The sequence below is a fragment of the Elephas maximus genome, chromosome 2 (genome assembly GCF_024166365.1).
Source record: "Elephas maximus indicus isolate mEleMax1 chromosome 2, mEleMax1 primary haplotype, whole genome shotgun sequence".
NCBI lineage: Eukaryota > Metazoa > Chordata > Mammalia > Proboscidea > Elephantidae > Elephas > Elephas maximus.
In genome coordinates this window covers 131,352,898-131,358,897 of record NC_064820.1, presented here as the reverse complement: position 1 = coordinate 131,358,897, position 6,000 = coordinate 131,352,898, and positions in this window count along the sequence as shown.

The following is a 6,000-nucleotide window of genomic DNA, read 5'->3' as shown; positions in this document are numbered from 1 at the left end:
TGACTCACAGGCGACCCTATAGGACAGAGTAGAACTGCCCCATATGGTTTCTAAGACAGTAAATCTTTATGGAAGCAGTCTGCCACATCTTTCTCCCACTTAGCAGCTGGTGGGTTTGAACCACCTACCTTTCGCTTAGTAGCTAAGCACTTAACCATTGCATCACCAGACATTCTTGAAGGACAGATTGAGATGTATAAACAGATATTTGATAAACCAAAAATAGCAAAATGTTAATTATAGCATGAAACTTGACTCCTACATCACACTATACACAAAAATCAATTCCAGGTGGATTCTAATTCCAAGTATGAAAAACAAAACAATAAACTTGTCTAAGAGGAGACCTAGAGTCCAGATTCAGCTGTGCAGTAGTTTGGCTGTGTGACCTCTCCCCATTCATTTCTCAAAATAAGAAACTAGACCAGGTAATTTCTAAATTCCTTTCCAGCATTTAATTCATATTTCAAAAACCTGTATGCATTTTTTCCATAAAAAAAACAAAACAAAACCCATCGCTGTCAAGTTGATTCCTACTTATAGTGACCCTATAGGACAGAGTAGAACTGCCCCATGGGGTTTCCAAGAAGCGCCTTGTGGATTTGAACTGCCCTTCTTTTGGTTTGCAGCCTTAGCTCTTAACCACTATGACACCAGGATTTCTGAATATAATCTAGAAATTTATCCCAAGAAAATAACAAGACATATTTGTAAAAATACATGTTATAAATGGAACATTTTGGTAATTGGTGAAAACTGGTTACAGCCTAAATGACCACCATCAGAAACCAGTTAAATAAATGATGGTTATCTCCTTACTAGGAGCCTTGGTGGCTCAGTGGTTACAATGTTTGGCTGCTAACCAAACTAAGAAATCATTAAAAAGGAGCTAGATCTTTATATTTTGACATAGAAAGGCGTTCGGGATACATTGCTATATATTTTTTAAATGCAGATTGCAGAACAGTAAAAGGTACAAATAACAAGATCCCATTTATAGAAAGAACATAGAAAGAAGTTCAATAAATATTTCTTGATCACCTACTGTGTGCAAGAAGTCACTGTGCTAGAAAAAAAAAGTGCTAGAGACTGGAGGAAACAACAGTGAATAAAAAAGGAAAAAAATAGAGGCGGAGCCAAGATTGCAGAATAGACAGATGCTTCCAGCGAACCCTCTTTGCAACAAAGAACCGAAAAAACAAGTGAAACGAGTATATTTGTGACAAGCTGGGAGCCCTGAGCTTCAAACGCAAGCTTAGAAAAGGAACTGAGGGGCAGGGGGAGGAAGAAACCATTTGGAAGCGGAGAGGAGTTACTGGACCTGAATCGCGGGGAGCCCTCAGGCGCAATTCCCAGAGTGGCGGCAGCAGCGGGCTGGTCCTAGCATTCAGCCGCAGTTTCCTCAGGTAGAAGCAGCCAGCCACACAGCCCACTCACACCTCCGGAACCTGAGGAGAACAGCGCTCTCGGCAAAAGCTAAGTACTTCCATATATTTTAACATGTCTCCCCATCTGCAAGTCGGCTTCAGTGGCTGAATTCCCTGGGCCAGAAATAGGCACTGTTGAGCACCTAGAGCCATCTTCCCAGCCTTGGGGAAGGAAAAAATTTGCACTTGGGGGAAAAGATAATTTCCTAGCTCCAATAACTGGGGGACCTCAGGACAGGTGCAGCTCCTGTCCAGGCATAAACGGTCCATGGACTTTGAGCACCTTTCCCTTCTGCATAGACCTGTGTGGGCCTATTTCGGTAGAATAGGCCCTTGTTGGCAAACTCCAACCATTTCACCTGTGCAGTGGAGAGGTGGGTGTTTGATGTTAGACATTGCTTTGCCTATTAAACAAGTTCCCCACCTACCCACATCAGGGACCTAAGGACTGGTAGCTCCACTCAGGTCACCCACCCACCTGCAACAGGGATCCAAAGATAACTGGTACCTCCCAGTCCTTACAGCCAAAAACTTTGGGTGCCCATGGTCCGTCTGCAGAACCCACCCACCTGCACGCTCTCAGAAACAGGGATGCACTTTCCTCAGAGACACTCGGGGGTTGGTTCTCAGCCTCCTGCCTTGTTCAGAGTGTGACCCCCTGCTGCTATCAGATACCGGTACATACATCAATCACTCCTGCCCCTCTAAGACTGTAGGTCAGAGCCTGTGCAACACTTGATGATCAGCTACCTGGAAACCTGAGCTGAATTCATACAAGAAAACTGAATGGACTCCTAGACTGATATACCTGATAACAGCTCTACTTATCTGGGGACCAGAAGTCAGAGCTCCAAAGGCGAAAATAATCAAGCTAGCTCACTCAAGCAACCCATGGGGGTATACCAAAACAAAACAAAGCAAGAAGCTATGACAACACAGTAAGCAAGCATAAACTAATACAATAACTTATAGATGGCTCGAAGACAACAGTCGATATCAAGTCACATAAAGAAACAGGCCATGATCACCTCAACAGGCTCTCAAAACAAAGAACCCAGGGATCTTCTAGATGAAAGTGCATTCCTGGAATTACCAGATGCAGAATACAAAAGTTTAATATACAGAACCCTTTAAGACATCAGGAAGGAAATGAGACAATATGCAGAACAAGTCAAGGAACACACAGATGAAGCAATTGAAGAAATTAGAAAGATTATTTAGGAGCATAAGGAAAAGTTTAATAAGCTGGAAAAATCCACAGACAGGCAGCAATCAGAAATTCAGAAGATTAACAACAAAATTACAGAAGTAGACAACTCAGATAAAGCAACTGAAGAACTCAGAAAGATTATTCAGGAACATAATGAAAAGTTTAATAAGCTGGAAAAATCCAGACAGGCAGCAATCAGAAATTCAGAAGATTAACAATAAAATTACAGAATTAGATAACTCAATAGAAAGTCAGAGGAGCAGAATTGAGCAAGTAGAAGCTAGAATTTCTGAACTTGAAGATAAATCACTTGGCACTAATATATTTGAAGAAAAATCAGATAAAACAATTTTAAAAAAGGAAGAAACCTTAAGAATCATGTGGGACTCTATCAAGAGAAATAACCTACAAGCGATTGGAGTACAAGAACAGGGAGGGATAACAGAAAATACAGACAGAATTGATGAAGATTTTTTGGCAGAAAACTTCCCTGATATCGTGAAATGTGAGAAGATATCTATCCAAGATGCTCATTGAACTCCACATAAGATAGATGTTGAAAGAAAGTCACCAAGACATATTATAATCAAACTTGCCAAAACCAAAAATAAAGAGAGAATTATAAGAGCAGCGAGGGATAAACGAAAAGTCACTTACAAAGGACAGCAAATAAGAATAAGCTTGGACTACTCGGCAGAAACCATGCAGGCAAGAAGGCAATGGGATGACATATTTTAAAAATTGAAGGAAAAAAATTGCCTGCCAAGAATCATATATCCTGCAAAACTGTCTCTTAAATACAAAGGTGAAATTAAGACATTTCCAGATAAACAGAAGTTGAGGGCATTCATAAAAACCAAACCAAAACTACAAGGAATACTAAAGGGAGTGCTTTGGTTAGAAAATCAATAATATCAGGTATCAACCCAAGACTACAACACTAGGCAGAACAACCAGAAGTCAACCCAGATAGGGAAATCCAAAAAACAAAGCAAGATTATTAAAAAAAAAAAAAAAGCCCAAAACAGGGTAAGAGCGAGGTTATTGTATAAAAGAAGACAACATTAAAATAATAAAGAGGGACTAAGAAATGTAATATACACCTTCCATATGGAGAGGAATATACAGCGATACAAAGAAATAAAACTTAGTTTTAAATTTAGAAAAATAGGGGTAAATAATAAGGTAACCACAAAGGAGACAAACTATCCTACTCATCATAATAAAATACAAGAAAGAAATAGAGACTCAGCAGAAACAAAATCAACAACAACAAATATGAGGAAAGGACAATATATAAAGAAAACCTACTCAGCACATAAAATCAAGTGGGAAAAAGAAACTGTCAGCAACACACAAAGAAAGACATCAAAATGATAGCACTAAATTCATACCTATCCATAATTACCCTGAATGTAAATGGACTAAATGCACCAGTAAAGAGACAGAGAGTGGCAGAATGGACTAAAAAACAAGGTCCGTCTATATGCTGCCTAAAAGAGACACACCTTAGACTTAGAGACACAAACAAACTAAAACTCAAAGGATGGAAAAAATATATTAAGCAAACAACAATCGAAAAGAGCAGGAGTGACGTTATTAATTTCTGACAAAACAGACTTAAAAGTTAAATCCATCAGAAAGCATAAGGAAGGACACTATATAATGATTAAAGGGACAATACACCAAGAAGATATAACCATATTAAATACATATGCACCCAATGACAGGGCTGAAAGATACATAAAACAAACTTTGTCAGCATTGAAAAGTGAGATAGACAGCTCCACAATAATAGTAGGAGACTTCAACACACTGCTTTTGGTGAAGGACAGAACATACAGACAGGAGTTCAATAAAGACACGAAGAATTAAATGCCACAATCAACCAACTTGACCTCATAGACATATACAGAACACTCCACCCAACAGCAACCAAGTATACCTTCTTTTCTAGTGCACATGGAACATTCTCTAGAATAGACCACATATTAGGTCATAAAGCAAGCCTTAGCAGAATCCAAAACACTGAAATATTACAAAGCTTCTTCTCTGACCATAAGGCCATAAAAGTGGAAATCAATAACAGGAGAAGCAGGGAGAAGAAATCAAACACTTGGAAACTGAATAAAACCCTGCTCAAAAAAGACTGGATTATAGAAGACATTAAGGATGGAATAGAGAAATTCAGAGCATCCAATGAGAATGAAAACACTTCCTATCAGAACCTTTGGGACACAGCAAAAGCGGTGCTCAGAGGCCAATTTATATCAATAAATGCACACATCCAAAAAGAAAGGACCAAAATCAAAGAATTATCCCTACAACTTGAACAAATAGAAAGAGAGCAACAAAAGAAACCCATAAGCACTGGAAGAAAACAAATACTAAAAATTAGAGCTGAACTAAATGAAATAGAAAACAGAAAAACAATTGAAGGAATTAACAAGACCAAAAGCTGGCCTTTCAAAAAAATCAACAAAATTGATAAACCACTGGCCACACTGACAAAAGAAAAAAGGAAAGGAAGCAAATAACCCAAATAAGAAATGAGAGGGGCGATATTACAACAGACCCAACTGAAATTAAAAGAATCATATCAGATTACTATGAAAAACTATACTGAAATTTGAAAACCTAGAAGAAATGGATGAATTGCCAGAAACACACTATCTACCTAAACTAACACAAACAGAGGTAGAACAACTAAATAGACCCAAAACAAAAGAAGAGATTGAAAAAGTAATCAAAAAACTCCCCCCCCCCCAAAAATAAGCCCTGGTCCGGATGGCTTCAGTGCAGAGTTCTACCAAACTTTCAGAGAAGAGTTAACACCACTACTACTAAAGGTATTTCAGAGCATAGAAAAGGACAGAATACTCCCAAACTCATTCTATGAAGCAAGCATATCCCTGATACCAAAACCAGGTAAAGACACCACAAGAAAAGAAAATTATAGACCTATATCTCTCATGAATGTAGATGCAAAAATCCTCAACAAAATTCTAGCGAATAGAATTCAACAACATATCAAAAAAATAATTCACCATGACCAAGTGGGATTCATACCAGGTATGCAGGGATGGTTCATCATTAGAAAAACAATTCATGTAATCCACCACATAAATAAAACAAAAGACAAGAATCACATGATTTTATCAGTTGATGAAGAAAAGGCATTTGACGAAGTTCAACACTCATTCATGATAAAAACTCTCAGCAAAATAGGAATAGGAGGAAAATTCCTCAGCATAATAAAGGGCATTTATACAAAGCCAACAGCCAACATCACCCTAAATGGAGCGAGCCTGAAAATATTCCCATTGAGATCAGGACCAGACAAGGATGCCCTTTATCACCTCT